General features: G+C 40.5%; 1 long non-coding RNA gene across 1 annotated transcript; it reads left to right on the top strand.

The window, feature by feature from the left end:
• Positions 1-6,592: 6,592 nt before the first annotated feature.
• Positions 6,593-9,130, top strand: LOC123505477. Its single transcript, XR_006675146.1, has 3 exons — positions 6,593-6,634; positions 7,256-7,317; positions 8,911-9,130. It is a non-coding gene; the product is annotated as an uncharacterized LOC123505477 (long non-coding RNA).
• Positions 9,131-11,152: the final 2,022 nt, after the last annotated feature.

The raw sequence follows: 11,152 nt of genomic DNA, 5'->3' as shown, positions 1-11,152 counted from the left end.
TGAAGTCAAGGACGGAGCCTTGAAAAACACCACACCCGTTTTGTCCACCGCCATCACCACCTTCTCCCAGATCAAGGACAAAGTGTATTACAGACTCACACATAAGGAAGATATGCGTGTGATTGTGTTTGGGTGTGTTTTGGGTCTGTTTGGGTGTGTTTTGAGGTGTTTTGAGTGTGTTTGCTGTGTTTTGGGGTTCTTGGTTGCATTTGGGGTGTGTTTTGAGGTGTTTTGGATGTGTTTTGAGTGTGTTTAGATGTGTCTTGGTATGTTTGGGTATATTCAGGTGTGTTTGAGTGTCTTTGGGTGTGTTTTGAGTGTTTCATGTGTTTTTGATGCATTTGAATGTGTTTTTGGATATTACAAGTGTTTGGGTGCAGTTTTGGGTGTGTTTGTTTGTGTGTTTCAGGATGTGTTATGATGCTAATGTATTTTAAGCTAACCTACCACCCAAGACACTCTCTCTCTCTCTCTCTCTCTCTCTCTCTCTCTCTCTCTCTCTCTCTCTCTCTCTCTCTCTCTCTCTCTCTCTCTCTCTCTCTCTCTCTCTCTTTCTTCTCTCTCTCTCTCTCTCTCTCTCTCTCTCTCTCTCTCTTTTGTAAGAGTTTTTGTGCTATTGATACTCTGTCAATAGATCATTAAACATCTCTTAAAAACTGGAGGGGTTTGGCTGTGTTTCTGGGGTGTTTGGGGTGAAAGAGTGTGTTTTTGTGGGGTTTGGGTGTGTTTTTGGGGCATATCTGGGTGTTTGGGTTTTTGTGGGGTTTGGCTGTGTTTTTGTGGTGTTTGAGTGTTTTGGGTGGTTTGGAAATATTTGGGTGTGTGTTTTGAGTGTTTAGGAGTGTTGTTTGGGGATTTGAGTGTGCTTTGGGTGTGTTTAGGGTGTGTATGGTGGTGTTTGAATGTGTTTGGGTGATATTTAGATGTGTCTCTCATTTGCGTGTTGAAACACACCAAAACACACTCTGAGCACACCAAAAACACCCCAGAAGACCTCAAAACACACCAAAACCTCCTAAAGCACACTCTGAGCACACCAAAATCACCCCAAAACACACCAAAACAAGCACACTCTAAGCACACCAAAAACACCACAGAACACACTCCAAACACCCCAAAACACACAAAAACATTCCCAAAACACACTCGTTTTCAAGGTAACCTAATCTAACACCCCATAACCACTCCTTCTCTCTCTCCCACAGATTTAAATCTTGTGTTTTGAAGTTTTGAATGTTTTTCTGTTTTTTTTACATCATTCGTGTGTTTTAATGTTTTTTTAATGTTTCCGTATGTTTTTCATTCATTGTTCCTGTGTTTTGGTGTTTTTTTTAATGTGTCCCAGCACGCCATCACACAACCTGCAGTTCATGCTTGGGATGGGACACACTGGGACAGCCTCGGACCGTTGGTGGGAGCAAGACAAGGCTGTGGCAATTTTGCCACTCAGACCTGTTGCCTTGTTACTATTATTGCACATCCTAAGAAGGTGTGTGTATGTGTGCATATGTGTGTTTACCTAGTAGTATTGTACAGGGTTAGAGCGGGCCTCGTAGCGTCATGTCTCCATGTCTCCATGTCTCCAAGTATAATCACTCCCAGATCTTTTTCCTCTTTAGTCTTCATTATTTGTTCCTTATCCATGAGGTAGTTCCATACCGGTCTTCTCTTACTCTTTCTTAGTTCCATTACGTGACATTTCTTGGCATTAAACTTCAATTTCCACTTCCTGCTCCATTCCTAGATCTTGTTTATATCTTCCTGTAACAGCAAAACGTCCTCCCTGGTTTTGATAACTCTTAGCAGCTTTGCATCATCAGCAAATACATTAATATAACTGTTTACGCCATTGTGAATGTCGTTTACATAAATCTGGAACATGAATAGAATTTTAAAGTTTTATGTGTGTGGATATTTGTGGATTTATCATTGGTGTGGATATAATGTGGATATTCATATTTAGTCATTTTTAAATAGTATTGTGTGTGTGGATATTTGTGGATTTATCATTGATGTGGATATAATGTGTGGATATTAATTCATTGTGTGTGTGTGGATAGGAGACTTTAATATATATTCTTTAGACAGAACTGTGTGGATATTATTGTTATTGTTATTATTTTATTGATATTTTACTCTCTCTCTCTCTCTCTCTCTCTCTCTCTCTCTCTCTCTCTCTCTCTCTCTCTCTCTCTCTCTCTCTCTCTCTCTCTCTCTCTCCAACTTTATATATTAATTACTCAGGAAATTATTATTATTACCATTATTATCATCAATTATTTATATTTTCTGTTATTCTCTCATTTATTTATTTATTTCATTTACTTATTGGAGTTTTAGTACTTAAGATTTGCCGTCTGTCTGTATGTCTGTCTGTCTGTCTGTATGTCTTGTTATGGCTTTCAATACAGAGATATATTTTCAGTAAATATTTGAGACTATTTATTTATTCCTGTGTGTGTGGGCGGGGGGGACACTCTCTCTCTCTCTCTCTCTCTCTCTCTCTCTCTCTCTCTCTCTCTCTTATGCAGCTATGTAATCGCCGCTGGGCGAATGTAGTGTTCAGGATGACAAAACAACCCAGTCGTTTAGTCGCTTTAATGCGGTTAACCTGCATGACAATCAAATTGACACCAGTATGAGGAATATTGAAATGTAAACAAAAACATGCAAAATAAGACATGTAGCCATCATAATAATAATTGATTATTTAATACAACATACAGGCAACGTAAGGATAACCGATATAAACATCATAATGTACCAGATAATTCTTAATGCCCTACTTATACATAATCAGTGACACAGTGATAAGTAACATGAATCATGAACAATGACACGAAGGCAATAATACGTGTATTGTAACTCACAGTGTAATAGCAATGAACTTAACAATAATTCTCAGCTGAGTAGCAAATAGCAAATGAACTACAACCTAACACTTACGACAATGAGGGTCGGCGTTGGACAGAATAAGATGTATGGAGAATCAGAGGGCGGAGTGCAACTCCCCTCTCACTGACGACCAGACAGAATCTGCCTCCTTCAGAGGCAGCTGGGGCACACCACATGCGACCTATTTGTTCATCCCCTGCAGAATGAGCAGCGATCCTCTGTGTCCTTATCTATCCTACGCGCAGCGTCATCAGTCTTGCACATAAACAACCAACCCTCTCACTACCTCTCTGCATCTAAGTTAACCTCCGTACATCTTCACTACTGTTACTTACTGTTATATGTCCTTAATACTACAAGTTATGATCATTAACTATTCTCTTATTACTTAGCATCCTCTATCGCCAGCAGCCTCACATCACAGTGTGAGGCACCACGACTGGCGACTACAAGCTAGGTCAAACCAATCGTATTTTGACCACTACTCTTATTCCATTGTCATCCTCGCCTCTGATCCTATTTATTACTTATGGCGTTACCAGACGACAATGAGCAGCTCGCCACTGTTACACCTCGTCCCCACTCAAGGGATAATACTCGCTTCGGTGAGGGGCCCTGGTGAGTGAGACAAAAGGTGATCTGCGGGGAACTTTCCAGATGGAAAGGTGCACTACAGGATAGAGGTTTGAACATTAGTAGAAGCAACACCGAGTACCTACCCTTTAATGCGGTAGATGGTGGAGATGATAGGAGTATACTGTAGATGGGGAAGCCATTAAGAGAGTTACTGCCTTCCGATATCTTCGATCGCATGTAACTATGGACGGTGAACTACATGTAGAAATAAACCATCGGATTCAGTGTGGATGGAATTCCTGGCGAAAAATGTCTATGTGACACAAAATTAAGTGCAACACTGAAAGGTCAAGTTTACAAAGCAGCAGTAAGGCCTGCAATGATGTATGGAAGTGAAACTTGGGCTATGAACAAGGTACATGAAAAGAAGGTTGATGTAGCACAAATGAGAATGTTAAGATGGATGTGCGGTGTAACAAGAAAAGATAAGATCCAGAACGAGTTGATAAGAGGCACAGTGAAAGTTGCACAGATAAGTTCAAAGATGCAAGAAAGAAGGTTAAATTGGTATGGGTATGTAATGAGAACAGATGAAAACTAGGTAGGAAGAAGAGGAATGACTATGGATGTGGAGGGAAGAAGAGGTACACCGAAGCTGAGATGGAAGGACAAGCTGAGAGAAGATATGACTGAAAAAGGACTGCTACAAAATCAGGTGGCTGAAAAGAATATCTGGAAGAGACTAGTGAGGAACAGCGACCCCATATGAAGATGGGATATAAGCTGAGGAAGAAGAAATGTAGTGATTTGTAATGTCGATATTTTGTCACTCATCTCCCACTGTTTATCATGTTTATTTTATGATTATGTGTTAATTTTGTTGTTTCGTATTCTTTTTTTGTATCTATTTGTGTATTTTTATTAGGTTTATATATTGTGTGTTGTTAATGTTGAGTTTGGTAATGTCGACATTTTGAAGCTCCTCCCCCACGGCTACTTGTATCTTCAAATAAATGAAAACCATAAAAACATTGAGTATTCCACACCTAATTCCCAGATAACTTTGAAATACTTAGAATGTAACACATACAAGGACATAGTATTGTAATTTGTAGCGGGCAAGGAGAAGAGAGTGAATTCCTTTAGAGCCACAGCTGATGGCGTCGGTACCTCCCGCCAAGACACAGGGGTGAGCTCACTGGAGTGCCGTTATATTTCCAGCCTGTATAGAGGTGACAGTGCCGTGACAGAGGTGGTGGAGGTTATTAATGCACCAAGGAACAGGTGTGTAAGGTGTGGCAGTGGTGTTGATAAGGGATTAGTGTGTAAGGAGGGAAAGAAGTGTGGTGGGGCGAGTGCACGTCTGCTCATGTCAACAAATAGTGGTGATGGCCGTGTGGTGTTGCTTATACACCCCGCAACACATCCACAACATGCCCATATACACCCACACACACAAAGTGAAGTGATGACATTCCCGACAGCACCAGCGGCGAGACAAGAGAGCAATAACTCTTCACCACGACTCACCATCATTTATTTCAGGTATTTCTAAGGCCACTCTCTTATTTGTAGGTTTTCTTTGCATCTGAGAGTGAAAACAGTGCCCAAATGTTGAAAAGGTGATGGGTCTATATAAGGAGCAGTTGTCAGTATTACCAGCTATTATTTGCTTCTTTGACTCACCGTAAGCCAAACATGTGTCAGAATGGAACCACTACGCTACCATTGCATGTTTCCTGGCCAAGTTTGCCCGATAAGGCTTAATTTGGTTGTGGTGAGATAATAAATGCAACATAAGGATTATGGAGCCAGCGCTGCAGTGTTCCCGGATGTTACCTCCCGCCCGGCCCCCGCCCCGCCCCGCCCCGCCCCCCGACCACCAACCCTGTCCCCCCCGTGGCAACCTGCGGGTTCCAATACTTATTTTGATATATTCTCTAAAAATGATATTACGCTTCCATGATGTGTTTTTATGGTTTCTCTAAATATTTGGTTGTGTTTGAAGTGTGTTCCGCGCCTGTGTTCGGTAAATATGTGGCGTTTAGTGGTGTTTTATAGCTTAAATAGGAGCTGCCAAAACCGTCCAAATTTTCCAACTCTCGATTTCAATTTTTTTATTTTGAGGTGTACTGGGCCTTTATTTGATCAAAGAATCGTCTGTACTTTTTTAAGCGTGAAATCAATCCATTGAGTGAAATATGTGGACTTTGAAGTGGTGTTTTGTCCCGTTTAAAGTATGTTTTATTTTTTTCGATTTTATTGGTTTACGTTTCTGTTTGACGGTCAAACTCGTTGTAGAATGCCTTAAAAGAAAGCTCAGACTCTGTAGAATGTGTTAGAATACTCGCCAAGTGAAAATAGGTGGACTTTACAAGAGTTTTTAATGAGTTTAGAGTGTAATGGTTTTGTTTTACATACATGCTCTTCCACTCGTTCACTTCTGGTTCTAGGTCAGTGTTGGATGCCTGAGAAGAGAGTTTATATTGTCTAATATTTTTCGAAAGAAATATAAAGTCGAAATGGCTGGACGTTTTGGCAGCGTTATAAGCGGAAATGTTTATATACATTTTATATACCTAATCTAGACAGTTTTTTAAAACTAGTTAAGCAGGAGATGTTTTGATGTTTTGGATATTAATTAAAGTATCTATCAAGTCATAAAAAAGTAAGCATTCGGCCTTGGCTTCGTTTTTTCTTGAAGTCATTTTTAAAATTATTTACGTAATTCAGACGAGTCACCAGTGTTCCCGCGCTCTTGATGACGTCACAGCCCAGGCCCAGGCCCGGGTCCCTCCTCCCTACCGCCCAGTTCGTCGATATTTTGCCTAATATCTAGTGATCTCTACGTGTTTTCATGTGTTTCTTGGCTCAGGTGTGTAGATATTAGTAGCAGAAGGAAGAAGCAAGGATAAATAAAGGAGGGTGAGGAGGAAGGAAGCAGAAAGGGAGGAATAAGTGGAGGAGCAGGCAAGCCACAAGAGGTACTCTCCCTCCACTTCCTCAATATTTTGCCTAATATCTCGTGTTTTCTAAGTGTTTTGATGTGTTTCTAGGGTCAGGCGTGTAGATGGGAGCAGTAGAAGAAAGGAAAAAGAAAGAGGACGAAGAAGAAAGGAAAATGGAAGTGGAAGAAGAGGAGGAGCCAAGCCACAATATTTAGGTAAGTCCCCTTTTTAATGTTACCGTTCTTTATAACGCATTTTGGTGTTTTGGGGTTAAATCTGAAGTATTTTGAGTGTGTTTGGTAGTGTTGCAGGGCGTTTTGGGTGTATTTTGTGTGTTTTCAGTGTGTGTTAGATGTGTTTAGGTATATTTTACATATCTTGAGTGTGGTGTAGAGGGGTGTTTGAATATATGGGTGTGTTCTGAGTGCGGTTAGAGTAATTTTGAGGTGTTGCATGGTGTATTGAGTGTGTTTTAGGTTAGTTTTAAGGGTTTTAAGTGGTCTGTGCGTGTGTGGGGATGATTTTGGTGTGTGCTGAGTGTTTTAAGTGGTCTGTGCGTGTGTGTGGGTATGATTTTGGTGCGTGCTGGGTGTTTGAAGTGGTCTGTGTGTGTGTGTGTAGAGTGTGTGGGGTTGATTTTGGTGTGTGCTGGATGTTTTAAGGGGTCTGTGCGTGTGTGTGGAGGTGATTTTGGTGTGTGCTAAGTGTTTCTAGTTTAGTTATGGGTTTATTTATTAATATTTTGAAGTGTTGCGTAGTGTTTTGAGTGTGTTTTGAGTTAATATCCTCACTTACTTTTGTTACTCTTGTATAATTTCATGGTATGATGGACGCAGCTGAGGTGGGCCTCCGGTGTGGCCAGGCAGTTCAGCCTTGCCGTCAACCCTCCATGTGATGAGTGAGTTTAGGGATGTTTTTGGGGGGTTTTGAGTGTGCTTTGGATGTGTTTAGGTGATGTTTGGATGTTTGCCTCATCCGCATGTTCAAACACTAGCAGCTGGTGTGACTTGATTTTTTTTTTTTTTTTTTTCCTTATTTTTCAACAATCTCAGCCTTTTTCCCAACCTAACCTAATGTAGCACCCATAACCACTCCCTCTCACTCCCTGGCTGCTAAAAAATTCAATTCAAAACAAAGTTATAGAATTTATGACTTGAATTTTTGAGGATATTGTAAGGTATTGGTTGTCTTTGAAGTATTTACCTTGTTGTATTGATATGATAATCCAAATATCTTACTTATGTGTTTTTAAGGGTTCAGATTTTCCTGTATAATCACTCCCAGATCTTTTTCCTCTTTAGTCTTCATTATTTTTTGCTCTCCCATCAAATAGTTCCATACCGGTCTTCTCTTACTCTTTCCTAGTTCCATTACATGACATTAAACTCCAATTTCCACTTGTTGCTCCACTCCTAGATCTTGTTTGTACCTTTCTGTAACAGCAAACAGTCCTCCCTGGTTTTGATAACTCTTAGCAGCTTTGCATCATCACCAAACATATTAATATAATGTGAATGTCGTTTACATAAATCTGAAACATAATGGGGGCTAACACTGACCCTTGTGGCACTCTGCTGGTTACTTAACCCCAAGATGAGTATGTATCTCTGATCACAGTTCTCATTTCCTTGTCCTTCAAATAATCTCTTGTCCATTGGAGCAAGGTTCCTCACAGTCCTCCTATGTTCTCTAGTTTCCAAAGTAGTCATCCATGCGGGACTTTATCAAAAGGATTTTTTATGTCCAGGTATACTGTGTCCACCATCCGTCTCTGCTTTCCACTCCTTCTGTAACTCTGGAGTAGAAGCTTAATAATAAGTTGGATACACATGACTTCCGTGTCCTGAACCCAAATTGTCTTTTCAATATGACTTGTTCTTCTTCCAGATGTTTAACCCATTTTTCTTTGATAATCATTTCACACAACTTCCCCAAAACACTTCTAAGTGACGCCGGTCTGTAGGTTAGTGGTTCAGTTGCCTTTCCTCTTTTAAATATCAGTATTACATTAGCTCTTCCATTCTAGTGGAACTTTCCCTTCATTTAGTGAACTTGTAATTATTTCCAAAATTGGTGTGTGTGTGTGTGTGTGTGTGTGTGTGTGTGTGTGTGTGTGTGTGTGTGTGTGTGTGTTTGTGTTGTGTGTTTTGTGTGCCTGGTTTACGCTGGTGTGGCCCTGTCTTCATATCTACACTTATCCAATTTTTCTTTCAAACGCTGCACACTCATTGCTGACACCACTTCTTCACCCAAACTCTGCACACTCATTGCTGACATCACTTCTTCACCCAAACTGTTCCACGTCTCAACACATCTTTGCGGGAAACTCTATTTTTAACATCTCTCAGACATCTTCCTTCCTCAGCTTTTTACTATGCGATCTTGTTGTTTGAATGTCATATTCTTCTCTCAGTCTAACCTAACCTTGTCATTTTATTTATTTATTGATTAATTTTAACTAACCTAATCTAACCTAACCAAACATTTGCAGGTCCGCAGAAAACCACACGCCGATTTATTTGAAGTCAAGGACGGAGATTAAACGGCCTTGAAAAACACCACACCCGTTTTGTCCACCGCCATCACCACCTTCTCCCAGATCAAGGACAAAGTGTATTACAGACTCACACATAAGGAAGATATGCGTGTGATTGTGTTTGGGTGTGTTTGGATGCATTTGGGTGTGTTTGGGTCTGTTTGGGTGTGTTTGAGGTGTTTTGAGTGTGTTTGGTGTGTTTTGGGGTTCTTGGGTGCATTTGGGGTGTGTTTTGAGGTGTTTTGGATGTGTTTTGAGTGTGTTTAGATGTGTCTTGGTATGTTTGGGTATATTCAGGTGTGTTTGAGTGTGTTTGGGTGTGTTTTGAGTGTTTCATGTGTTTTTGATGCATTTGAATGTGTTTTTGGATATTACAAGTGTTTGGGTGCAGTTTTGGGTGTGTTTGTTTGTGTGTTTCAGGATGTGTTATGATGCTAATGTATTTTAAGCTAACCTACCACCCTCTCTCTCTCTCTCTCTCTCTCTCTCTCTCTCTCTCTCTCTCTCTCTCTCTCTCTCTCTCTCTCTCTCTCTCTCTCTCTCTCTCTCTCTCTCTCTCTCTCTCTCTCTCTGTAAGAGTTTTGTGCTATTGATACTCTGTCAATAGATCATTAAACATCTCTTAAAAACTGGATGGGTTTGGCTGTTTCTGGGGTGTTTGGGGTGAAAGAGTGTTTGGGTGTGTTTTTGGGGCATGTCTGGGGTGTTTGGGGTGTTTTTGTGGGGTTTGGCTGTGTTTTTGTGGTGTTTGAGTGTTTTGGGTGGTTTGGAAATATTTGGGTGTGTGTTTTGAGTGTTTAGGAGTGTTTTTTGGGGATTTGAGTGTGCTTTGGGTGTGTTTAGGGTGTGTATGGTGGTGTTTGAATGTGTTTGGGTGATATTTAGCTGTGTCTCTCATTTGCGTGTTGAAACACACCAAAACACACTCTAAGCACACCAAAAACACCCCAGAATACCTCAAAACACTCCAAAACATACCAAAACCTCCTAAAGCACACTCTGAGCACACCAAAAACACCCCAAAACACACCAAAACAAGCACATTCAAAGCACATCAAAAACACCACAGAACACACTTCAAACACCCCAAAACACACCAAAACATTCCCAAAACACACTCGTTTTCAAGGTAACCTAATCTAACACCCCATAACCACTCCTTCTCTCTCTCCCACAGATTTAAATCTTGTGTTTTGAAGTTTTGAATGTTTTTCTGTTTTTTTTACATTATTCGTGTGTTTCAATGTTTTTTTAATGTTTCCGTATGTTTTTCATTCATTGTTCCTGTGTTTTGGTGTTTTTTTTAATGTTTCCCAGCACGCCATCACACAACCTGCAGTTCATGCTTGGGATGGGACACACTGGGACAGCCTCGGACCGTTGGTGGGAGCAAGACAAGGCTGTGGCAATTTTGCCACTCAGACCTGTTGCCTTGTTACTATTATTGCACATCCTAAGAAGGTGTGTGTATGTGTGCATATGTGTGTTTACCTAGTAGTATTGTACAGGGTTAGAGCGGGCCTCGTAGCGTCCTGTCTCCATGTCTCCAATTTTTTCCTTCAAGTTATGCACATTATGTGGTGTAACAACTTCACCGCTCAATGCATTCCACTTTTCCACCGTTCTATGAGGAAAACTATTTTCCAATATCCTTAACACACTGCCTCATCCTGATCTTGTTTACATGTCCTCTTGTCCTTCCATCTTCTGTCAGTCACCAGCACCAGGTCTTCCTTGTCTATTTTGTTCAATGCCATTGACTATCTTGTACATTGTTATTAGGTCCCCTCATTCTCTTCTATCTTGTAAGGTTGGCAGTTACATTTCCTTGAGCCATTCTTTGTATATTAGGTCCTTTAGTTCTGGCACCATCTTTTTAGCAATCTTCTGTGTCCGTTCTAATCTTCTTATATCCTTTTCAGAAGTCGTGGAGGCCACACCACAGCTGCATATTCCAGCCTTGGGCGTATCATGCTTGTGATGATTTTTTTTCATCATATCTTTGTCCATGAATTGAAGTGTCATTCTTATATTTGCCAACATTTTACATGATAATCCAAATATCTTGCCTATGTGTTTTTTGGGTTCAGATTTTCCTGTATAATCACTCCCAGATCTTTTTCCTCTTTAGTCTTCATTATTTGTTCCTTATCCATGAGGTAGTTCCATACCGGTCTTCTCTTACTCTTTCTTAGTT

Source organism: Portunus trituberculatus, chromosome 2 (genome assembly GCF_017591435.1).
Source record: "Portunus trituberculatus isolate SZX2019 chromosome 2, ASM1759143v1, whole genome shotgun sequence".
Classification (NCBI taxonomy): domain Eukaryota; kingdom Metazoa; phylum Arthropoda; class Malacostraca; order Decapoda; family Portunidae; genus Portunus; species Portunus trituberculatus.
This window is presented reverse-complemented; position numbering and strand designations above follow the sequence as displayed.